General features: G+C 40.4%; 1 protein-coding gene across 15 annotated transcripts in view; it reads left to right on the top strand.

Annotated features, from left to right (window-relative positions):
* The window catches only part of HS3ST5 (heparan sulfate-glucosamine 3-sulfotransferase 5), a 279,335-nt gene that overhangs the window by 97,912 nt on the left and 154,654 nt on the right, over positions 1–26,769 (top strand). For 4 of the 15 annotated variants that reach the window (XM_048844743.2, XM_048844750.2, XM_048844740.2 and 1 more), the window contains exon 3: positions 5,181–5,240. The exons of the other annotated variants lie outside the window; for them this stretch is intronic. The gene's annotated coding sequence lies outside the window, so the exon portion shown is untranslated. The remainder of the gene's footprint in view (positions 1–5,180; positions 5,241–26,769) is intronic. 15 annotated transcript variants of the gene reach the window in all.

Here is a 26,769-nt window from a genome sequence, read left to right as displayed (position 1 = left end):
GATTTGTGTCCGTTTATTCTTTTACGTAGAGACTGTCCGGTTTGGCCAATGTACATGGCCGAGGGGCATTGCTGGCACATGATGGCTGTCATAAATGTAAAGGGAAGGGTAAACCCCTTTAAAATCCCTCCTGGCCAGAGGAAAAATCCTCTCACCTGTAAAGGGTTAAGAAGCTAAAGGTAACCTCGCTGGCACCTGACCAAAATGACCAATGAGGAGACAAGATACTTTCAAAAGCTGGGAGGAGGGAGAGAAACAAAGGGTCTGTGTCTGTTGGTATGCTGCTTTTGCCGGGGGTAGAACAGGAATGGAGTCTTAGAACTTTTAGTAAGTAATCTGGCTAGGTATGCATTAGATTATGATTTCTTTAAATGGCTGAGAAAAGAATTGTGCTGAATAGAATGACTATTTCTGTCTGTGTGTCTTTTTTGTAACTTAAGGTTTTGCCTAGAGGGATTCTCTATGTTTTGAATCTAATTACTCTGTAAGGTAGCTACCATCCTGATTTTACAGGGGTGATTCCTTTACTCCTATTTACTTCTATTTCTATTAAAAGTCTTCTTGTAAGAAAACTGAATGCTTTTTCATTGTTCTCGGATCCAAGAGTTTGGGTCTGTGGTCACCTATGCAAATTGGTGAGGATTTTTACCAAACCTTTCCCAGGAAGTGAGGTGCAAGGGTTGGGAGGATTTTGGGGGGAAAAACATGTCCAAACTACGTTTCCCAGTAAACCCAGTTAGAGTTTGGTGGTGGCAGGGGTTATTCCAACGACAAAGGATAAAATTAATTTGTACCTTGGGGAAGTTTTAACCTAAGCTGGTAAAAGTAAGCTTAGGAGGTTTTCATGCAGGTCCCCACATCTGTACCCTAGAGTTCAGAGTGGGGGAGGAACCTTTACAATGGCATATATCACATTGGTAGATGTGCAAGTGAATGAGCCTCTGATAGTGTGGCTGATGTGATTAGGCCCTATGATGGTGTCCCCTGAATAGATATGTGGACAGAGTTGGCAACGGGCTTCGTTGCAAGGATAGATTCCTGGGTTAGTGTTTTTGTTGTGTGGTGTGTGGTTGCTGGTGAGTATTTGCTTCAGTTTGGGGGGCTGTCTGTAAGCAAGGACTGGCCTGTCTCCCAAGATCTGTGAGAGTGATGGGTTGTCCTTCTGGATAAGTTGTAGATCCTTGATGATGCGTTGGAAAAGTTTTAGTTGGGGGCTGAAGGTGATGGCTAGTGGCGTTTCTGTTATTTTCTTTGTTGGGCCTGTCTTGTAGTAGGTAACTTCTGGGTACTCTTCTAGCTCTGTCAATCTGTTTCTTCACTTCAGCAGGTGGGTATTGTAGTTGTAAGAACACTTGATAGAGATCTTGTAGGTGTTTGTCTCTGTCTGAGGGGTTGGAGCAAATGCGGTTCTATCGTAGAGCTTGGCTGTAGACAATGGATCATGTGGTGTGGTCTGGATGAAAGCTGGAGGCATATAGGTAGGCATAGCAGTCAGTAGGTTTCTGGTATAGGGTGGTGTTTATGTGACCATCGCTTATTAGCACCGTAGTGTCCAGGAAGTGGATCTCTTGTGTGGACTGGTCCAGGCTGAGGTTGATGGTGGGATGGAAATTGTTGAAATCATGGTGGAATGCCTCAAGGGCTTCTTTTCCATGGGTCCAGATGATGAAGAGGTCATCAATGTAGCGCAAGTAGAGTAGGGGCATTAGGGGATGAGAGCTGAGGAAGCGTTGTTCTAAGTCAGCCATAAAAATGTTGGCGTACTGTGGGGCCATGCGGGTACCCATAGCAGTGCCACTGATTTGAAGGTATACATTGTCCCCAAGTGTGAAATAGTTATGGGTGAGGACAGTCACAAAGTTCAGCCACCAGGTTTGCCGTGACATTATCGGGGATACTGTTCCTGACGGCTTGTAGTCCATCTTTGTGTGGAATGTTGGTGTAGAAGGCTTCTACATCCATAGTGGCTAGGATGGTGTTTTCAGAAAGATCACCGATGGATTGTAGGAAGTCCTCAGGAAGTCAGTGGTGTCTCGAAGATAGGTGGGAGTGCTGGTAGCATAGGGCTGAGGAGGGAGTCTACATAGCCAGACAATCCTGCTGTCAGGGTGCCAATGCCTGAGATGATGGGGCATCCAGGATTTCCAGGTTTATGGATCTTGAGTAGCAGATAGAATACCCCTGGTCGGGGTTTCAGGGGTGTGTCTGTGCGGATTTGTTCTTGTGCTTTTTCAGGGAGTTTGTTGAGCAGACGGTGTAGTTTCTTTTGGTTACCCTCAGTGGGATCAGATGGTAATGGCTTGTAGAAAGTGGTGTTGGAGAGCTGCCTACCAGCCTCTTGTTCATATTCCGACCTATTCATGATGACGACAGCACCTCCTTTGTCAGCCTTTTTGATTATGATGTCAGAGTTGTTTCTGAGGCTGTGGATGGCATTGTGTTCTGCACGGCTGAGGTTATGGGGCAAGTGATGCTGCTTTTCCACAATTTCAGCCCGTGCACGTCGGCGGAAGCATTTTATGTAGAAGTCCAGTCTGTTGTTTCGACCTTCAGGAGGAGTCCACCCAGAATCCTTCTTTTTGTAGTTTTGGTAGGAAGGTCTCTGTGGGTTAGTATGTTGTTCAGAGGTGTGTTGGAAATATTCCTTGAGTCGGAGACATCGAAAATAGGATTCTAGGTCACCACAGAACTGTATCATGTTCGTGGGGATGGAGGGGCAGAAGGAGAGGCCCCAAGATAGGACAGATTCCTCTGCTGGGCTAAGAGTATAGTTGGATAGATTAACAATATTGCTGTGTGGGTTAAGGGAACCACTGTTGTGGCTCCTTGTGGCATGTAGTAGTTTAGATAGTTTAGTGTCCTTTTTCTTTTGTAGAGAAGCGAAGTGTGTGTTGTAAATGGCTTGTCTAGTTTTTGTAAAGTCCAGCCACGAGGAAGTTTGTGTGTTTTTTTATGAGAGTATCCAGTTTTGAGAGGTCATTCTTAATCTTTCCCTATGCCGCTGAAGCATTTTAAGTGTTGACAAGCCTCAAGTATGGCTGCAGGGACTTTTAAAATAAGTCTGAGGAGTTCTTAACATCACTTCATTCATTTGAATTTCCAGGACTAGCTTTAATTAATAGTTTCTAACAGAAAATGTTTTGATATCAAATTTACAGACTTTTCTTTTACATATTGAATTGATTTTCTCTCTGTCATCAAAGACTAAGGCCTTGCTGATACCCATAATTTGTACTACTTTTACAATCCAAGTAGCTAATTTCTGTAGAGTAGACGGCATCTTTGTACTCATATTACTGTGTCCATGCTATCACACTCTTATTCAAAATAATTATACTGGACCAAAATCTCTGAGTAGACCAGAGTAGGCTTAAGTAGGCTTAATAAACTAGAGTGATTATTAAATTCAGTACTTTTGTTTTTCTTCCCCCCCAGTCTAAGCCAGTTTATCAGTTTATAACTCACCTCCTTCCATCGGATGATTTTTCAAAATGAAGTCTTACTCATGCTGATTATTGTTCAACTAACAGCTGTAAGGTTATTCTGATACACCTCCCTTTGCATGGCTACTACTTTGAAGATCAGACCTCTTCACCTGGGGCTAGAAGATCTAAGAACTTCCTACTGTTCCAGCTGTAATTTGGAGCTCAGGCAGCAGCAGGCATAAAGCCAGAGCCCTGCTTGCAGCACGCTTTTTACGCTAACCCAAATAGATTGAGTTGGCTCTGCTGATCCTATCTTTTGTACTGCTTAGCTCTGATTCTGTTAAATAGCTATTCCCCATCTTCTCCTGTGTAGCCTTACATTAAACTGGAACTCACACCTCCCATCATGCACCCGCGAGTGCACCCACACAAACATGCTCACCAGCACACAATCCTGTTCTTGCGTCTAGGGAGAAAGCTGTGTCAGTCAGACTGGCATAATCAGTAACCACCATACAAATCACTTTTAATGTAATTCATGATGGCAGTTTCTGTTTGCCAGGAATATGTGTTTTAATTATAGGTACATTCACTATTTCTGTCAGCAGTAAGACATATGCCTGGTGACCAACAGTGAACTGCATCAGTTTGGTTGAAATGTAAAGACAACATCTCCAGCTGTTGTATAATAGCACTTTTTCAGCTTTTTTCCCTCATAGTTGTCAGTTTAGCAGGTACAAAGATTTAACAAAAGTGTTTTTGACAGTTCAGCTGAGTTTGAAAGCATCAAGCATCAGCACTTAGATAATGACATTGGGAATGTTTTTATTGCACTAGATGCCAATTAAATTACTGATTTCATAATTATAAATCAGCATATTACAGTAAATAATTAATGTTTTCATACTCAAGCTGAATTGCTGTACATAAGCATAAGTCTTTTCCTCTGTTGATTTGCTAATTCAGGAACTAGAAAACACTGCACACCATTTTAATTTTTTTATATCTTTAAGGACTTCAACAGTTTATACCCACAGCAATAGCAACCCATGCTGTTTGATCTTACTAATTAAGCCAGGTTGGGCTGGGTCAATATTTGGATAGGACACAATGACCTCCAGTGAAAACTGTTAATGTAAGGTTAAGGTTGCAGTTTTAAATACTCCCAAGTAAGGAAATACAAAAGTCTCATTGTAACCTCAACTTGCCATATTAGACATAAAGGGCCCATATAACAATGACAAGTGTCAGGAAAACCAATGTAACTGGAATGTGCTGGGTTGGGAACAAAGGGTCACTCTCCACTGTGATGTGGCTGTTCCCAGCTGCATTGCCATAGTCAGTCAACATAAGGCTGTTCTAAAATATGCCAGAGTTGGTGTAGAACTGGCACCAGGATATGGTTCCTGCATAAGCCCTTTTGGTGTCCCCTGACCCACTCAGCATATTGAGCACATTTGAAGACTGAGCCCACAAAGTAATTTTTGGTGGCCAGTTATACTGCTAAATATATGCAGAACCTTAATATACAACAGAGGGCAAATTCAGCCATGAGATTTGCATACCCAGCTCCAGTTTACTTCAGTGGGAATTCAGAGATGTAGCTGAGGGCAGAATTGGATCCAATATACAAATCCATACTTTCTATTTCTTGGGTCTCAGTGTGGAGGGTCCAAATAGCCATAATGTAATTTTACTGATAGCTGGTCAAATTGAATCAAAGCAAACACTTTTTTTATTTATTTCAAATCACAGTTCTGTTCTGCTGATCCTGCCCATGTATTGGAGCAAAAGACATCCAAAAAACTTCTCACAGTAAGTTTTTCTTCATCATCTACAGCTCCCAGGGCAGTGACCTTGCACCTTTCCTTGCTACTTCACTCCCTGCCTTCCCTCTCAGATCCTCTGCTCCTTTTTTTAAAGGTACAGTGCTAATATTATCACTCTAGGAAACCTGCATTGTGAACAAATGTAAGATTTTTTTGTGTTTAAAATTATGATCCAAATTCTTTGCTGCTGTAAACCGGCACTGCTCCATTGACTTCTTTTTATACCAGCAGAGAATATGGCTCTGAACACTAAAAACATTAACTTAAAAAAAAAAATTATAGGCAAACAAGGGAGCATACCACAAATGTAACAGTGGAAAGTGGGATCTAATGAATCAAATTCTCCTCTTTTTATACCAGTCAGCGCAAATCTGAAGAAACGCCATCAACATCAAAGGAATCACTCCAGGTTTACACTGGTGTAAAGGAGAGCAAAATTTGGCTCAGTATGTTTAAAACTATACTTCCTCATGGCAAAAGGCCATGAGTTTAAAGAGGCAAAGAGTGAAATTACATCTGGTCAGAACATTTTCATTAACAATGTTTTTGATGACTAAAACAGGGGACACATCTTGATTATTTTTTGTGAAAAATCTTTCTATGTTTTTTTGGCTAGTTGTAATGGAGAGTGAGTTCTGATGCCTCAAGTTCTGAGAGAACAGAGAGGACTGGGTGAACAGAGAGTCCATACTGCTCTTCTCAATTGTGTGTATTACACCATACTTTTGTTTTTCAAAATAATACAGCTTTAAATATACTTTTTGGACACTTCCACTTTTTCTACATGCCTTTAATGAATGGTTCTGCAACCAAGCAGTTTTAATTTTTAAAATCAGACCCATTTTTGGTTAGTGAAGCAAAAGCAGCATGGAAAACTATGAATTCTCTCTGTATAAATATGTATATACAACCCGATGTTAATCAGTTCAATGTTCTGGAATTAGCTGACTTGTTTACCTTAGTGTGTAGCCAATTACCAAGAATACGGGGATTCCATCATTTGACAGGTGGAAAGAGATCTCTAACTCTGCAGCATAAGGGCTTCCATGTTATACAAAATTATGAGCTGATGGTATTAATAAGAATTAATATTTCTTATTACAATTTTCATCAGTAATCTGTCTATTTTTAATAAGCAAAATTTATTGATGGAACGTTGAAAAGAATGGAGTTCCCCAAATTAACATTTATTTAAGCCTCCAAAACCAGGTTGCTCTTTGACATTTCACTTCTGTAAGTATGAGCTGAAATGATTCCAAATAACTTGGAGGGTGTTTGGAGGCCTGTGCTTAGGAGGAAAAAATGGGGTGGAGGGAATGTTAAGGCATTTTAACTTCCACCAATTTCTTTTTTAAAAAAATCCTTTAAAATGGATCCCATGGCTTGTTCAAATGGCAAAATCTAAATTTTAGAGAGAAATACCAAGATTTTTAGTCTCCGATTTTTTTTCTTAATATAATTGAATTTGAGGCTCAAAGTGGATTTTTAAAAAAAAATTTAGCAATAAATATTTTATGATGGTTGTCCATTTTTATTTTGTAACAGAAATATATGTGCATTTGTACTGTCCATTGACATAGCTGGTGTTGCAGAGGAACACAATTTGCTTCTCTTAAGACTTAAAATAATCACAGTTAGTTGTTTATGTTTTTTTACTTTTTTTTTAATTTCTCACAAATGTATTTGTACTTGAAAACTTGAATAAACAAAGCAAAACAAAAGCACCAAATGGGTTCAGAAAGTTAAGCCCCGCAAGAGTAAGCAACACTGAAGTGATATTACTTATTTAAGGTCTTTAACATTATTCTGTCTTTAAGAATGGTAGCACTTAGCACTCTTGAAGTCACTAGCATGATTCAGTAACAGCAGCCAATCAGAACATAAGATGGATGTTACAATTGAAATAAGTAACAGTTCTGTTAGAATTACACACCAACATTTCAGATTAGTATTGATCTATTTTTGCATTACTTACAGTTGCCTTTGAGTCTGTGTTCATAGTTATAATGGAGCTAGCTACATTAGGATTCAAGCTAAATATTGTATTAGGGCTCCCCCAGGGAGAAAAAGCTTTTTGAGGAGAGCAATAATGACAAGCACATAGCTAAGGAGCGCTAAACACTGCCGCATCACCTCACATGTTGTCTGCCATTTGGACTAATGCATAACTGAGTAAACTAATAGTTAAGTGTTGATAAAATACAAGTGTAAGTCATATATTGCAGTTGATAGAATAAAATAAACATCAGGTATGTAAAAGTTTTAATAATTGATTAATGTGTGTTTGAGGAATAATAGAATTTGCTGCAAAGTTTCTGTGGAAGAAGAAGAAAGTGTAGCAGGAGAGAATGTACTTGCATGTTTCACTAGCTAAATAAGCTAACACCAGTGGAGATCTGTTGAAGGGCAGCGTAAAAATCCTGCTGTTATCATCAAGGATCATACTCAATATCACAGAAGTTGTCATATGCTGCCTGAGGGAGAAGCTAAGAAAAGGGGAATCTGGAATAAATGTATCTGTCAAGGAAGAAGAGCTATCAGTGAACTGGAAGATTTTGAAATTGGTACATCCCTTGTTTGTGGTCTGGCAGATTGAATGCCAGTTCAGTCCTGTGAACAGAACTGCTAAATGTCAGCATATGCACTGAGGGAGCTACAAAAAAGAGAGATACAGCATAAAAATAATATACTCTGCTGTAGGTAAAAGAGAAAAATGTACTGTGGAATGACTCGGTGCTTGGATGCAGCTGACCTTCACACAGTGCAGGTCAGAGCTGCGTGTACAAGGGAGGCTTACCGCATAGCTTTGCAGTCCCCTGATCCTGGTGCAGACTGTACAGGGCTATTCCCCCCAGCAGCAAAATGCACTCCAAGGTCAGAGGCGTGGCACAGGCATCCCAGGTATGTCCCCCTTCTAGCCACGCTGTGTTTTTTTTCCTGCTATGCCAGTAGCAAGGAGGGGGAGTGGCATAAGAGCTCTTATACTGGCTCTGTACCACGAGAAGACGTTCCTTACACGGGAATAATATTCTCTAGGCCAGTTACGTAGGGTTTAGGGACAGGTTCTGCTGGTGATACAGTGCAACACGGCCAGAGTGTAGCAGAGAATCTGGCCTACTGCGTTGATATATTGGAAAAAACTCAAATTCACTGGGTAGATCTATGAGACTAATTAGCATGGGTTAATTAAAATTCTTTAATGACAGATCATTAGTGAAGAATTAAGTGAGATACAAAATACAGTGAAATTATTAGCAGTACATTTTATGGCCGCAGCATCATAATACCAGTGAAAGTTATCTGAAACAAATAGAACCTTGTTTTATTACAGAAATATTGATATGATGGCGGGTGGGGAGGGAAGAAAGAGCAAAACGTACGTTTCAAGATGTTCTTCATTTTGATCCAAAGTAGAGCACCCTGAATGCATATGGAATCTATGTATGTATGTGTCAAACTGGGGGTTCTAGTCAACATGTGGGCATTCATGTTGGCACTTAGGTGTCTAAACATAGAGCTGGGCATCCACATGAGGGATTCTGATATTTTATTACATTACCAACCTTTGAAATTTGTGTTTCTTGTGTCATTTTGTTTTCTCTTCATGCCCATTTTTAAGTACTCATTTTTTCAGCAGTTGAGTATTTAAGATCTCTGCAATATCAAGCTCACTCACATCATGAGATCTGCTGGTCATAGCATAGACTTGTGAGAAGTCAGGTGTCCCCTTTACTGCTTTCAAGCAACATAGACAATGACTCAACTGAGTGAAAAAAATCAATATTTCAAGCCTGGAAAATTGTGACAAACAATCTGAATTCTAACAGAAACCCAGGAAAGCATTTTTAGCATTACAGAAGCCTCAGTAGGTGTTGAGACAGCCTCAAAACATTTTCAGGACACAACATATAACAGGGCTGCTGAAGTTCTCAGCTTCATTAAGAGGAAACATCAGGACTGGTTTGGTGAGAATGATCCTGGAATATGTCAGCAGTTGGACTCACTTCATGCTATCCATCGAGCCTACATAGTGAACAAGGATTCAGCAGCTAGGAAGGCTTCATATCATCAAGCAAAACAGGTGGATCAGACCAGACTTCAGCAAATGAAAAACCAGTGGTGGGAAAAGAAAGTGGCAGATTATTACTGACAGCAGACTGCAAAGAAACCAAAAGCTTTTTTGCTGGTCTCCATGCTGTGTATAGGATAATCCCTGTATGCGTACTGGATAGCAATTGACTCTTAATTGACAAAAAAGAAATATTTGACTGATGGATGGAACATTTTAGTTTGCTTCTTAATCACTCTTACATTTCTGAGAAATCAATTAATGTTCTTTCACAGCAGCCATTAAAAAGAAAACTTGCTCTAGCGCCCCCTTCTTATGTGAAACCATAACAGCAATCAGGTAGATGTAACAAGGGAAAGCACCTGAACCAGATGGTATTGCAGCAGAGATCGATAGGAAGGGTGGCTACCACACCACAAGGCACCTCACCTGACTCATCTCCATTATCTGAGAGCAAGAGTCAGTGCCACAGGATTTCAAGGATGCCAACATTGTTCTCCTCTATAAATGTATGGGTGATAAAGCAAACTGTAATAATCACCACAGCATTTCCCCACTCTCTGTTGCTGGGAAAATTCTTGCATGGGTCATATTGAATAGGTATTAAGTCTGTCTTACGGAAACTGTCCTCCCTGAGTCTCAATGTGAAATTCAATCTAGACAGGACTCTATAGACATGATCTTTGTAGCACATCAGCTACAAAGCTCCAGGAAAAGTGCTGGGAGTAAAAGCGTGGCCTCTATATGATATTTGTTGACTTGGCTAAGGTTTTTGTGAAGGATTCTGGAGACTTCGGATACCCTGCAAAGTTTATTTCTGTCATTTGCTCTTTCCATGATGGGATGATAGACAGTGGAATGGAAAATGGTGGGATATTGGACCCCCTCCGGACATCTGTGGAACCAAACAAGATTACGTACTGGCTCGCATGCTCTTTTCCATCATTTTTTTTTCATCTATGCTTATGGATGCATTTCATGACATTGATAGAGTAGTATTTATCCAATTCCTCACTGAAAGGAAGTTGATCAATCTGCAACGCTTCCATGCTCGCACAAAAGTGGCAGATTTACTCATTAAGAAACTTTTGCTGATGACTGTGCACTGGTTGCTCACTTGATTGATGACATTCAATTTATAACTGATCACTTTGCTCATGTCGTCAATTGGTTTCATAGTCAGCCTAAAAAACCGGAAGTACCGAAACTGAAATACTGTTCCAAACTGTGCCAGTACATGCTTATGTCTAACCAAATATTAAGATCAACAATGCTCCTCTCAAGTCCATGGAGAAGTTTTGCTACCTAGGGAGTATGCTTTCACAGAATACCAAAATTGGTTATGAGATTACTCATCACACAGCCAAGGCCAGTTCTGTCTTTGGAATGCTGTCACAACACCTATGGAATGATAGGGTTTGTCAAAATAAGAACTAAGCTAACTGTCTGTCAGACAGTCATGCTTACAATGTTTCTATAAGGTTGTGAGACATGGACAACATATCACTGCCTCATTAGGCAACTTTATCAGTTCCATAAGCACTGTCTTTGGTCTATTTGAAGGATCAGCACTGGGACAGGATTCTCAATATTGTAATCCTTAATTGTTGTTGGATGTCTGACATTCAAAGCATGCTCAAAAAAGCTCAGCTATGTTGGTCTGGGCATCTTGTTTGTATGGTAAACTCAAAAATACCTAATGCCATCTTTTATGATCAGTGAAAGCAAGACACCCATTCTCCTGGTGGCCAGTACAAACAATATAAAGACACACTGAAGTGAAACTTGAATGCATGTCAGGTTGACCCCAGAAACTAGGGAGCAACAGCCGATGACAAAGCAAGTTGGTGTCATTTTTATCGTGTTGCCGTTAACCCCTTTGAAGCAAAGCTACACCTTATGTGAACAGTGTAAACAGCATAAAGCAAGGATACAATAGCCTGTAATGGTCACGGGCAATCTTGTCTGTTTCAAATGTAACTGATTGTGTATTGGTCTGACTTCAAAAATATGTGTTCACCTATGGTTAGGGCCCTACCAAATTCACGGACCGTGAAACCTGGTCTTTTGTGTACTTTTACCCCATACTATATAGATTTAATAGGGGAGAGCAGCATATCTCAAACTGGGGGGCCCAACCAAAAATGAGGTTGTGTGCAGGGGTGATCGCAGGGCTATTGTAAGGAGTCTTGGTGTTGCCACCTTTACTTCTGCGCTGCCTTCAGAGCAAGGCAGCTGGAGAACAGCAGCTTCTGGCCGGCCACCCCTCTGAAGGCAGCGCCGCAACCAACAGCAGCACAGAAGTAAAGGTGGCAATACCATGACACCCTTATTTCTGCCCTGCTGCTGGCAGTGATGCTGCCTTTAGAGCTGGGCTCCCAGCCAGCAGCCACAGAGCTTCCTGCAGCCAGGGAAGGTTCCTGGAGGTGGGTCTGATCCTCTTGCCCTGCAGAAGCTGTTCCTGGGGCTGGAAGTCCTGTCCCTCACTGGCCTGGCCAGGACCAGCAGCTGGAGCCTGGCATATGGGTGGGGGCCTTAGGCTGGCTCTGTGTGTGTGCATGTGTGGGGAGGGGAGGGGGTGGTACCACAGAACCACCCCCCACCCATGGCGCCCTGGGCAGTTACCCACCTGTAAGGCCATCTCTCCTTCCCCATACCAGGCCACCCTCACTTCTGTGCTGCCCCTGGCGGCGGCTCTGCCTTCAGAGCTGGGTGCCCGGCCAGCAACTGCTGTTCTCCAGCTGCCCAGCTTTAAGGACAGCACCACTGCCAGCAGCAGCACACAAGTAAGGGTGACAATACCGCAACCCCCCTACGATATCCTTGAGACTTCCCCATGGCGCCCTTTTGAGTTGGGACCCCCACAGTTACAACACCATGAAATTTCAGATTTAAATATCTGAAACCATGAAATTTATCATTTTAAAAATCCTATGACCATGAAATTGACCAAAATCAACCATGAATTTTGGTAGGGCCCTACCTATGGTGTTTGCTGAATCCTTGTACATCAACATCGATGTGAGACTCAATCATTACTCCAGCTAAAAACACTTCTAAATGAAACACATAGACAATGAAAGTCAAAACTATGGTATTTGAGTGTCCTAAGTGGCAATTTGATGTATTTACCTTTATGCACCTTTGCCTTCATGGAAACTTCACTGGAATTGGAGAGATTGGGCCCAGTCTGGTAGGGTCAGATACTGTGGCGAAGAGCAGCAGTTTAAAACCTTCAGATAGGAGTGTGTGGATGATGGTTGTGAAGTCCCAGTACTGGTCCCATAGAAGCCAACAGTAAAACTCCTATTGAATTCAATGGAACAACATTGGGTTTTCCAAACGAGTAGGGCTGAGCCAATGGTACAGCTGCTGATCATGGTGCCTTGTTACAATCCAATAAGGTAAAGCAAACTGAGGGGAGCAGGTGCTTGAGTTTGGTGCTCAGCAAGAATACTCTGCCTGGTACGTGTGAACTCATGAACCAGTCGTTGGACTCTCTCCCTCATAGCCAGCTTCTTTCTTATTAGAAAACTTATAAATATAACTGTCATCAACTGACCCTCATTGCTGCTATCAATTTATTCTAAGACCCCTGTAGTCCTTCACCTTCCATTGGCAGAGCAAACAAAATCCTGGTGGACATTGTATGGGAGGGCATGAGATGGGGAAGTACTACCTCTGCTGCATCATTTCACCCTTTCCTTGACCCCCCAGAAAGTCCTACATGGGATTAAAGTTATTGAAAGGCGGGGGCCAGAGCTAGGCGGGGACCAGGACCAGGTAACATGCTCTCACAGGAGCCAGTTAATACTGACACAGTCAACCTTAATTAGGCTTGGATGGATTACATTTTTATGGGTAAATGTCAATTTCACTGTACACACAAACTGATGAAAAAATATTTCCATCAACAATACTAAACATTTACGGATGGACTAAGTAAGGAAAATGCTGCTTGAGAACTTATTAGAGTTTGTGTTTTAATGGCTATAAAGCTTTCACTTTTTGAATCTCAGTGTTTACTGTCATTGAATAATTATTGTCTGACCCCCCACACCATAATTTCCCACAATTTTGAACATTTGAATAGAAAACAATGCTTGAAAATGAACACTGATATTATCTGTTAAAATTATAAAAAATAAACTTTGAATGCTGCCAAGCCTAACCTTAATTTATCCACTTCTCTGCTGTGCTGTGGAAACTTGCCTGAGGCTGGGGTATCCCTAAAAATGCAGCTCTTAAAGGAGAGCTGCATTGCCAGGAAACCAGAAAGGGCTAAGACACATGGAAACATGGGAGCCCAACAGGTCTAGGAGAACTACTGGTCTAGGGGGCTGAACTCCCTACTTTCTTATGTGGGCAAACCAACCACCAGTGTAAGTACAAAGAGGAAACTCCATGAGATGAAAATTCTCTTGGGAATAGCCCCTATAGTGGACAAGCACTCTGGAGCGAACCATAACTCCTGTTTGGCAGGAATAGCTGAAAATCTTCAAAATGGCCACTATAACACTTGCATTATCTGGTTTGGAATTAAAGCACTGATGCCATTACTACCCTCTGTCTTTTTTGGTCACACTCACTTTTCTCAGTCCTCAGCTCCTTGAAGGAATGGAGGTTTCCTTACATTGCTGAGCACTGTACATGTTTTTTCTGCACTGTGCAGAATCCTCTCTGAGCAGATGATGAGCAGTCACTGCATTAGCATTGTTAGCACTCTGAGTCTGCATTTCTTTCAACAGCACTCAGACACATGTGGGGTTGAACCTGTAGTCTTGCTTTTAGAATAGAATATCAGGGTTGGAAGGGACCTCAGGAGGTCATCTAGTCCAACCCCCTGCTCAAAGCAGGACCAAGCCCCAATTTTTGGTGCAGATCCTTAAATGGCCCCTCAAGGATTGAACTGACAACCCTGGGTTTAGCTGACCAATGATCAAACCACTGAGCTATCCCTCTCCCCCTTTTCATGCAGATCTCCCCATTTAACCCCAAAGTCAGCACTGTATGTCGGAGGAATATTGCTCACATGTTCAGATTATAGAAATGAGTAACTTCATGGTTACTTGGAGAAAAAAGATGATCCACAAATATATTTATTTAATTTTATCCAACTTCTAACGTGCACTTACACACATGCACAGACACACACACAATGGTAAGTGATATGCTCTTTTGGAATGAACAGAGAAGTATATGAACTATTGTGTACTTTCAGTTAGCTTTTCATGCTATATTTATTGTTTTCTAAACATGTATTAACCGTTAAAATATAATCCATGGAAGGGCTACCCCACAGGCCTTATCCTGGAGTCCTCATGAAAAGCAAAATTCTCTTGGAAGTCTGTTTTGTTTTGTTTTGAATTTTGTCTGGGTAGCTCTCAAAGCTCTCAGGTTTGAGAAATCTAAATATGTCAAGGAGGTCATACTGCTTAGATTATTAACTGTCACCAAAGATTTTTCAGGTTTCTTTGTATAAGATACTAAGCTGTCAATTCCATAGAAATGCTTTGAGGATTGCATTTGGAAATGCTTAGAGGTCAGACTAGATGATCATAAAGGTCCCTTCTGGCATGAAAAATCTATGCATTCCTTTATATGCATTATTGATAGACAAACAAAGGAAAGGAAAGATAGAAGAAGCTGTCTACTACCTACTACTATTAAGTCTGCTTATTAAAGGGTTGCTGTGTACAGCTATATCATACTGTTAAAAAAAATCAAATAAATGAATAGATACATAAATAAATAAAACTTGGGTTATGCTATTTATTTATTTATGAGAAAAGTGGCTTCTGGTTTGTTTGGAGGGGGGAAAACAAAAGATTTGATCATAGAAGATATGAATTATTTTATTACTCAGTTTTTGTCCTGTATACAAAAGTGTAAGTGGGCAAAAACCGAGCCTGTAAAATCAGCACATTGCACCAGCAGCTGTGTTCGGAACTAAGCGTTTTCCTCTGGGGAAAGTATCCTATATCTTTGGGCACAGAATGTAATTTTGAATGCACCTGCTCTACCTGCGCTTCATCCCCTCATCCCCCCAGCCCTGCCTCGCATTTGAGCCCCCATGTAGCTTTGCCTCCCACCATGCAGCTGGGTGTCCAACCCCCGCCCAGCTTCCTAAATCCTGTTTTCTTTTGTGTTGTAGAACTAGCCTTAAGACCTCAGACACAGCAGAGGTGAATTCCTGGCCTTATGGAATTCTGTGGCAATATTTCATTGACTAGAACCAGGATTTCACCCAGAATTTACCCTTATTGGTAATATGGATGAAATGGTTTCTAGTTTAGGCCAGCTTAAGTGTCTGATAGAGCGGATGAATGTGGTAACAGCATGCACCATGGGCATTAGCTGATATCTCACTACCAGTCGCATTTCACAACTCTAAGTCTGATATGATGAATCCCCACATCATAAGCTCTTCCAGATAAGAGGTCAGTTTTCTTCATGATGCAAGGAGCTGTGCAAATTAGAATACTGTTTCTTCACAGCTTATCTACCTTCTACAAATATGGATGCTTGTCCAGAGAATACATAATAGAAGTAGATAAAAGTGTGAATGTTATTATAGAAGTATCACAAGAAAAGGAGAGAGTGTAAATCAGTAAATGTTTATCTACCGACCCAATCAGGCCAGCAAACAGCTTTGAAGAAAGTTTTAACTTTTCTAGCCTTAACTGTCCCAGAAAGATTCATCACAGCCTTAAAAACTTTGTCCTCTGGAGGAGGTTAGGTATAAAAGGACACTGAAAAAGTTGTAGAGATGAGGTCTTTTCTCTTTTGAGTAATATAATTTTGATATTAAAAACCAAACAAAATACAAAACTAACCCCCCCCCCAAAACTGTTTAAGGAAGTGAAACAGCTTTCCTTAAAAGCTATGAATCACCACAAAAACCTATCGTATTGCTTTTTACGAGTGCTTTAGAGATGATTCATAGCTCTGACTATTCAGTCCATTGATATCAAAACCATTCTGGTGCAAATGCTTCTGTGCTCCTTGACAATGTGTGAAGACCCTGTTATCCGACTTTGAGGATGCTGCGCTTTGTGAGCTTTGAACATTCCTAACTCCAGACATTTGTGTCATTGATACATTTCATAAACCAATAAATGCTTCAAGATGAGCTTGTGGAGTTTCAGACACCATTAGTGTGGAAAATGACAATAGTTTAGTGGTTTTTAGCTTTAAAATAGTACTTTTGGCTAGCTATCACTGAAAACTACAATTACACTTCTGTGTTTACATTCTGGCTACTTTAGAAAATGGCTATAATTACATAGAAAAGAAAGTGAAAATTATTTGGTGGCCTTATTATGTTTTAAAACTATAAAAATATTATAGTAACATTATATATCTGAATTAAACCCTTAAAGCAAATTGGGGGTAAGACTACATTTCTGACCTTAAAATTCAGCCTACTGTGTTTCTGGGCATTTGTGGAACATGTAAGATCAGCCACTTAAACTGTGTCAGGAATGAGGGCTTGCAGCTGAGTCTGGGACCAGGTAGCTCCATCTCCATAGTGAGCAACAGAGGACTTGCAGCTGAATCACCTGGTTGAAGGACCCAACAGGCATGCTCTCAAGTCCAGAAGCAGCAGTAAACCAACAGCTGCTCAAAGCATTTGTCCTTGGGTGTCTTAGCTCCTGCACTGGTTTTTTGCTGCTTTGCTTCATTCATGATCCCCACCACCTGATCTCTGACAAACCCTTCAGTATCTATGTACATAACATGTGGAGTTAATACAGGGGCAGAACTGGAATGAAAATAGCAATAATTGGGACGTGAGATCCTTATATGAAAGGTTCTAAATAAATGCCCAAATCTAACATCTGGAATACTAACATTTGTCCTAATCCACATCCCTAGTACGACAAGATGAGGTCAGATGTGACCACCTGCTAGTGGATTCAGACAAACAGCACCTTTTCATCATTAAGAAAGGCACAAACATAAGCAAATACTGTATTTGTGTGTATTTATTTTGTACTTTTGAAGTGTTACATGTCCTGTATATAGGTTTCAGAGTAGCAGCCGTGTTAGTCTGTATTCGCAAAAAGAAAAGGAGCACTTGTGGCACCTTAGAGACTAACCAATTTATTTGAGCATCAGCTTTCGTGAGCTACAGCTCACTTCATCAGATGTCCTGTATATACTAACCAGCTTTTGCACTTCTGGCAAGTTGTCAATGTGCCCTTTGCTGTTATAAAGTTCAGGCACCTGTGATACTGAGACAAAGAACCTTAATTAAATGGTGACTCAGTGGATTTAACTGCAGGGCTTGATGCTGGTAAAAACTGTTTGGGGCCCCCAAATTAGCTAAGAAGCAGAAGTAAGTCTAAGTGTGTAGTGAAATGTCTTGTGAATACCGCGGATCACACTTAATCCTGTGATTTATGGGAATGCTAATTTCCCACCCTTTTTTACCCTGTGTCCTTGAGAATAAAGGAAAAAGCGCACAAAGGGATGGAGACTTTGTTCTGCTGAGTCTGGGAGACTATGCCTGGTACTTAAACTTATTGCTACAACCTGGTGAACTCTGCTGTATACCCTGCAAGGGCTTCTGGATTCAGGATAATCATTAATCATGTAATTTTAAGTAACCTTTTTGGCATCATGTAAACAATGAGCCATTTGTTTGTGAAACAGAATTTTTAAAAAATTCTAGTGAAGAAGAAAATTACACCCCCAAAAAGTTCTCTTTATGGAAATCTTGTCTTAAACCTGTTTCTCATCACCAGCTTGATTTCCCCCTTAAATAGAGAGTTCAAAATTTTACAGGGCAGAAAAAAAACCACAGAAAAGCCTCTTTCCTAATGTTAAACTAATCTTTTAAACATAAAGCCCAGAGGATAATGATATGAATACTACTTCAGAAACTGGGACACCAGCCACTCAGTTTAAAAAAATGTATATGCCATGCCTCTAATCTTCTATCAGAAGCATATTCGTAGGTTTGAAAGAAGCAAAATACCCATGCTAGAGCAGCAATTTATGTTATAAATTGTGTTAGTTGTACCCATCTCCTTGCTACATAAAACATTTTCTCATAAAAACAACCTTTATTCTCTGGTAAATCTGGGCATTAATGTGAAAGTTCTTCTTCTTCTAGCCAGGGGCCAGTTTATTCCCATCCACAGGGCTTTCTATGAGAGGGAGTAGAATCCATTGATAGCTCTTCTGGTTGTACCCTGGCAGAGTCAAAAGAGCACCTATCCTCTTTCCCTAGACCTTTTTATCCAGCAGGAAATCAGCCAGAGCAGCTTCTCCACAGCTCTCCCCGATCTCAGGGACTCTTGACTGTTCTTTTCCCTAGTGTGGGATGCACAAGGGAAGACGCCCTATGCCCTCCTTCCCTCCTGTGCACAGTCTGGACCAATGCTTGTATTCTGAGTTAATTTAAAGACAAATTTGATTTCTCTGGCACCACATATAAATGAACAGAAAAGAGAATAAATAGCTTTGGCAATCAAATATTCAATTATTTTGTGTCCTCATGCCATATTCTGGATCTGCAGCTGGTGTAAATCAACATCTTTCTATTGACTCCAGCTGAGGATCTGTCCCTAACTGCACTGCTGATATTTGCATTCATAAGTCTTAGTCACTGAATATATTAATAACATACTCTTTCTTGTACAGCTATTCTACAGTATGTTTTATTATGGTTGTTCTGTTTGGATTGCTTAATTAGCATTACTAAGCAAAAACTGATTTAAACACAGAGGGGAAACTGTTTCACTCACAACCACTTTGCACATTTTTAAGTAAATATATGTAATCAGAGATTCATTGCTTTCAAAAATTAATTAAATGACCACATCCCTTCCATGTGAATTTTGGGATTTGAAAGTCTGTTTAGCACATTTTCATTTTAGTATATTTACAATAAAGGTTATTATTCTGGCTTTTAAGCAACGCTAGTTGGACAAGCTTGAAATTTTGACAAACGGAAAAAAAATTCTCCTGAAAAGCTTGTCCTCTCTTTCATCAGCTCTGCTTTTAAGTTTATTTCCGTTGTGATCATTTATTGAGCCTGTAAGTCATTGTGTGGGTTTGCAGCAGGAGAGCAAAGTTGTTGTGCTGTGCTGCAAGCATGAGTGGACGCTGTGTCTGCACCAAGTAGAAATCATTCTCAAGCCCCTTGCACACCCTCTCCCTTAACTATTGAGAGAGCAGAGGGCAGAGTATGGGCATGTCTGTCAGGTGCTAAGTGTGATCTTCACCATGCAACTGAGAGTACTTGGCTAACCTTTTTGCAACTAGGCAGGAATATTTTGGCAGCTGATTACTTTTTAGCCATTTTCTTAGACATGCATGAGTCTCCACCTACACTTTGCAAGATGAAGCCAAATGTAGCCTTATATGTCATAAGATTTTTCTGGATTTTCCAACCACTGTCATAGACATAAGAATGGCCTTCCTGGGTCAGACCAGTGGTCCATTGAGCCCAGTATGTCAGATGTTTCAGAGGGAATGAACACAGTAGTTTATTGAGTTGTCCCCCCATTGTTCAGTCTCAATTTCTGTCAGAGGTTTAGAGATGCTCAGAGCATGGGGTTGCAACCTGAGCATCTTGGTAATAGTCACTGATGGACCTAGCCTCCATGAACTTATTTAATTCTTTTTTAACCCAAGTATATGTCTAGCCTTCACTACATTCCCTGGCAAGCACTTCCACAGATTAACTGTGCATTGTATGAAGAATTTCTTCCTTATGTCTGTTTCAAACTTACTACCTATTAATTTCACTGGGTGATCCCTGGTTCTTGTGTTATGTGAAGGGGTAAATAACACTTCTTTTTTTCCATACCATTTGTGATTTTATAGATATCTATTATATCTCTCCTCAGTCGTCTCTTTTCCAAACTGAACAATGCCAATCTTTTTAATGTCTCCTCATATGGAAGCTATTCCATACCCCTAATCTGTGCTGTGCTGTGCTCTGTACTTTTCCCCAATTGTTATGTATCTTTTTTGAGATGTGGTGACCTGAACTGCACACAGTATTCAAGGTGTAGGCATACCATAGATTTATATTGGGGCATTATGTTTTTTTCTGTCTTATCTATCCCTTTCCTAATGGTTTCTAACTTTCTGTTAGCTTTTTTGACTGCCGCTGTACATTGAGCAGATGTTTTCAGAGAACTATCCACAATGACTCCCAGATCTCTGTCTTGAGTGGTAACAGCTAATTTAGACCCCATCATATTGTATGTCTAGTTGAGATTATATTTTCCAGTGTTCATTACTTTGCAATTATCAACATTGAATTTCATCTGCCATTTTCTTGCTCAGTCACCCAGTTTTGTGAAATCCCTTTGTAACTCTGCGACAGTTAGCTTTGGACTTTATCTTGAGTAATTTAATATCATCTACAGACTTTGCCACCTCATAGTTTACCCTTTTTTCCAGATCATTTATGAATATGTTGAACAGCACTGGTCCCAGTACAGATCCATAGGGGACCCTGCAATTTACCTCTCACCACTGTGAAAACTGACTTTGTATTCTTACGCTTTGCTTCCTGTCTTTTATCTAGTTATTTATCTATGAGAGGACCTTGCCTCTTATCCCATGACTGCTTACTTTGCTTAAGAGCCTTTGGTGTGGGACCTTGTCAAAGGCTTTCTGAAAGTCCAAGTACATCCACTGGATCACCCTTGTCCACATGTTTGTTGACCTCTCTCAAAGAATTTTTAGTAGATTGGTGAGGCATTGATAGCACCAGTGTAGCTCTACCTGTTGCTAGCAAAGATGGGAACAGTCCTCTTTTGGGGGGAATGTTCCTCATCCAGTACTGAGACAAAAGTGGGACATGGTTTTGTCTGGTTTCAGACAGGGGATGCCATTTTGTGGAGTGTGCCACTCCACCCCTGCAACATTGCATGCGGTGTATGTGTAAGATCATGCTGGCATGGGCGCAGCGAGGTGCTCTTCAAAATGGTGCCCTCCATATGTCATGACTTCATATGCACCATGTCATGCCAGTGTGGGTGGGGTCACAGCAATGGGAGCATGCCCATGCCATTCCTGGAAGTACTAGAATGCCTGCTATTCAGGGAATGTGTGAGTGGCCACCCTAAATGTCACTGACTCCTGTATTATGCCAGTGTGTACTGTGGTCTTTAGGATTTGGGTGATAGCCAGTGAGATGTTTTTCCAGGGCACCTGTTGGGACAGATTTAACCTAATCTGGCAATTCATATCTGATACAGAGGAGACAAGGATTAAGAGGGAATTGTAAGAGAATATGAGTGCTGTCTAGCTTACAGCCTGCTTTAGAAAGACTGTGTTGTTGCTGGTGCATTGTCACTCTTGTGATTTTATTGTGAGGCTCATATCATTTGCTTTTTCTTAAAGCTGTGGAATGAAGTGATTACATTGAGTAATTCAGCTTTCATTTTAAAACAAAGTGAATTTCTAAACCTTAGAATTGCAGAGATTAGCTTGCTCTGAATGCACCACATGGGGTCGTAAACCAGAAGACAAATAAAAAGAACTCATAAAATCATTTTTGAACACTTAATGCTGGCAATACTGATTTTTTTTTTCGGTCTCACATCCTGGTCCCCAATAAACTTTTAATGTTTTATTCTGAAAGCTTTCTGGTGCGCAGAATTCCCATTTATTTCAATGCAAGTCCAGCACGTGAAGAGCCTCTATAGGATTGGGCTCCAAGAGTATCAAGCCCACAATATGCTCCACAGTTTGGCATAATAATTGACATTTTTTGACAGCTGAGATCCAGAGCTGTAGGAACAGACTTATGAGCAGAGTTCTTTGCCGGGGAGGTCTTGTACACAGTACACCAATGAAATATTCCTATCTGCTATTAATTCAGTGTACTTACAATCCAGCTCAGTTCTAGTCAGGCTTTTATACTGTGATGATTACTATGGTAGTTGAGCACATTCCAGTAGGGTATTAAATTAAATTACAAATCTGACATATATGAAAAATAATATGGTAATTGATTAGCACCAAATAGTTTACATTAACGAAGAAACTGCTCCAGGTAGTGCTGGCCTTGGCTATTTCAAGGGAAGAATGCAAATAACATTTGTCATGGGGAAGGCAACTGTTTCTTCAGTCATCCATCTTCTTTCCTCAGTGAGGAGGCTTCTGTCACTTACCTACCTCCACATGACACTCTGACAGTTCTCATTCCTTTTACTATCTTCCTATAAAAAAAACCAATTGCTTCCCTTTCAATTCCAGAATTCTGCAGGCTGACAGAATGCCACAGGTAGGAGATGTCAGTTGTGGACAGATTCTTTTCAAATCCCTTGTTGTGACTAGTACAGGTCAAAAAATGGGGGGTGAGGGGAGGAGGAGATCATGGAAAAAATCCAAAACTTTAAAGATGTTTCCATTTTCCAGGGTTTCAAACTGACTTTCAAAAAAAAATCTTCATTTTTCTTAGATCAGAACATTACCTATTTTTTTAAGAACTGAAAATTTTAATTCCCATAATTTTGATGATTATTCCTCAATGTTTATTTTATCATTTTAAGAAGTCATAAAAATAAAAAATTGGAAGTTAAATAGTTTTTCATGAAAACTTTCCTCTAACAAAAAAGATATTCTTTTCAATGGAAAAGGCTTTTTACTTGGCAGTAAAAAAACCTGACCAGTTCTAGTTTTGGCTCTAGTTCCTGATCAGAACTGTAAAAGTAATCATTGGGACTAATTCTGACATCTCACTGGTTTTAAAGTGATCTCATTCTACTGAACACAGTGGTTGTACACTGGAAAAGCTGAAAGCAGAATCAGGCCTACGCTGGATATAGGATGTTATGTGAAAAATTCATTAGCAATGTCTCTTTAATGGGCTTAAGTAAATATACTATTGGGGAGTAGCTTGTATAGTCGACTAAGCCTGATTCTAAACTCACGTATACCTGGGTAAATTGAGAGTAATTCTACTGAAGTCAGTGCAGTTACACCTATGTAAATCTGGTGAGAGATCAGAATAAGGCCCAGTATCTCCACAAAGCAATAGTGAAACATTTCAACAGGGATTGTCATGCCTTCGTATCTCTGCAGGAAATCAATCAAAGCTGATATTTTAGATAGATGAGTACAAGAAATGGTGTCCAACTTTAATTAGCCAGTGCTGAGTTAATGAATGTAACATGTGACAGGAGAACAGTATGAAACTTCAGCCTGGATGTCCGTGACTGGAATAGATACTTTGGCTCTGGAAAGGGACTGAGTTTTCAAAGTCTGCTGTTAGAGTAATTATGGTTGGGAGCATGTGGGCAGATATGAGATTACAAGAAAAGCAAACTGGAGATAGAGACGATTGTGCTGACTCAAATACCACTGTTACACAGTACAAAGCAATACTTCTTTTGGAAAAAACAGGAAACAGCTATCAGAAGGGTAGTCATGTTAGTCTGTGTCAGCAAAAACAACAAGAAGTCCTTGGGGCATTTTAGAGACTAACAGATTTATTTGGGCCTAAGCTTTCATGGGCTATAACCCACTTCATCAGATGCATGGAGTGGAAAATACAGTAAGCAGGTATAAATATACAGCACATGAAAAGATTGGAATTGCCTTACCAAGTGGGGGGGTCAGTGCTAACAAGGTCAATTCAATCGTGGTGGATGTGGCCTATTGCCAACAGTTGACAAGAAGGTGTGATATCAACAGAGGGAAAATTATTTTTTGTAGTGACCCAGCCACTTTCAGTCTTTATTCAAGCTGAATTTGATGGTGTCAAGTTTGCAAATTAATTCCAGTTCTGCAGTTTCTCACTGACGTCTGTTTTTGAAGTTTTTTTGTTGAAGAATGGCCAAAAACTCACCAGCAACTACACACCACACAACAGAAACACTAAGCCAGGAAACAATCCCTGCAACAAACCTCGTTGCCAACTCTGTTGCATATCTATTCAACGGACACCATCATACGACCTAACCACATCAGTTACACCATCAGGGGCTCGTTCACCTGCACATAAACCAATGTGATATATGCCATGTGCCAGCAATGCCCCTCTTCCATGTACATTGGCCAAACTGGACACTTTCTTCGCAAAAGAATAAATGGACACAAATCAGACGTCAAGAATTGTAACATTCAAAAACCAGTAGGAGAGCACTTCAATCTCCCTGGACACTCAATAACAGACTTAAAAGTCACCATTCTTCAACAAAAAAACTTCAAAAACAGACTTCAACGAAAAACTGCAGAACTGGAATTAATTTGCAAACTTGACACCATCAAATTAGGCCTGAATAAAGACTGGGAGTGGCTGGGTCACTACAAAAAATAATTTTCCCTCTGTTGATACTCACACCATCTTGTCAACTGTTGGGAATGGGCCACATCCACCACAATTGAATTGGCCTCATTAGCACTGCCCCCCAACTTGGTAAGGCAATTCCCATCTTTTCATGTGCTGTATATTTATACCTGCTTACTATATTTTCCACTCCATGCATCTGATTAAGTGGGCTGTAGCCCACAAAGGCTTATGCCCAAATAAATTTGTTAGTCTCTAAGGTGCCCCAAGGACTCCTCGTTCTTTTTGAGGAAACAGCTAGTTAATTTTGTTAGCATGGGTGTAACTTATTTGCGATCTCAGTGGCAAGGAGTTTTTTAGAGACACAAGACAGGTTAGGCAATATCTTTTATTGGATCAACTTCTGCTGGTGAGAGGGAGAAAAACTTTGGAACTCTTCTTCTGTGTAAGCTCCAAAGCTTGTGTCTCTCACCAACAGATTCAATAAAATGTATTACTTCATCCATCTTGTCTCTCTAATAACCTGGGACCAACATGGCTACATTAAACTACATACAGGAGGTTTTAGTTCATTTTGCAGTTCAGAAAATTTTGTTTAGAATTCTGAGGCCACTGAGTAGTTAGAGATAAACTAATTCCATCTGTTAATGTACTAAGCAAACAGTACATAATTCACCCACAATGCTACCTCATGTACCTGGTAGTTCTTTGAAACTCCTGATATGCCAATGGAAAACATCAATGCCACCAACAAGCATTACCATAGCACAAGGTTTTCTGTAGCAGTCAATAGGGGAGTAGTTAATACACAAGTGGTTGAGATCAAAAAGATAGAATTTTGCTTTAGAATGAATAGAATTAAGTCTGACCCAATGAGGTTCTAGATAGGATTAGGTTCTGCTATCTGCTTGCATGAGAAATGTAGTAAAGTGTTTCTCAGTCAGCTACACTGACCAGATGCGAAGCTGCTGAAACGAAGGCTAAAAGAAATAATAAAATAACCAGAGAAATTAGAGTTAGAAAAGGAGTATTTCATCTATTTGATATACTTACCAGTATTGGAGTTTTCCATAAGGTAGATTTTTTAATGTTTCCTTCAGTCTACTCTTAAATATCCCAATTCCTGGGAGCTTCCAAAACTTCCATGAAAGAGATAGGAACAGGAGGCGAAGGCTAACATAAAGCTGCTTCTGAGGTCTCAAACAGAAAAATAAAAAAGTTATTTCTTTTAGGCTTACCTATGCTGCTGAGGTGCAGGGTTTGTGCGTGCAGGAGACTGGATGCCCCTGGCATAGGGGCAAAGAGGCCCTCTTATACAAGTTCTGTAGCTCATCTTTTTAGCCTAGACTGGACCAGACATAAATCTGTAAGATTTTGTAAGATGGGTTGAATGGGTAGCTGATATTTATCTTTATGCATCTCCAGAGGCAAAATGTGAACAGCCCATGCATACAACAGTAAATACAAATATTATCCTCTGTGCACAGCCTAGAAAGCATTTTGGAAGTATGACTATATGGGTGAAATCACTTGTTATGGATTGTACAGTAAGGACTACATTTTTTAATGGAGACATGTAAATTGCATTCTCAAAATACTTCGGGCCAGATTGTCAGTTTGCAGTCAAGCCTCAGCTAATGGGCAGTGTGGTGGTGTGCGTGGGTGAGTCACTGTCCCTTCTGATCTCCCCAATGCTCCAGGGAGGGAGTAAACTGAAAAATTTCTATATTTGCTGCAGTGTAACGTCAACACATGAGCGTAACTTAGGCTGCCAGGCATGTTATGGGAGTGGAGTCAAGATTCCACTCACTCCCTGCCTGTCCTGCTGCTTCCTCCCTCCCCCTGCCTGCATGAGAGGAATACATAGCAGCCCTATGGTACATGCTTCCCCCCACATGCAGGAGGCAGTGTTTTGTTTTATTTTTTTTTCATTTTCATTTTCCTTTCTCTGTTTCTTTACAAGAATGAGAAAATTAGGCTTCTTCTACTTATACAATATTCAGGTTGCACACTTAAAACAAGGAAGTTAGGAAATGCAAAAGTAAAATTTTCTTCAGGAACTTTAATACAGTTATGTTGTACGTTCGTAGGGCCTGATTCTGAGATCCTTTCTTGCACTAAGCAGTACCCTACAGCATGAGCCATCCCATTGAAATGGGTGGGACTAATAGTGACATTCAG

The sequence above is a fragment of the Caretta caretta genome, chromosome 3 (assembly GCF_965140235.1).
Source record: "Caretta caretta isolate rCarCar2 chromosome 3, rCarCar1.hap1, whole genome shotgun sequence".
Taxonomy (NCBI): domain Eukaryota; kingdom Metazoa; phylum Chordata; order Testudines; family Cheloniidae; genus Caretta; species Caretta caretta.
The sequence above is the reverse complement of the archived record's forward strand: the minus strand, read 5'-3'. Positions and strand labels throughout refer to the sequence as shown.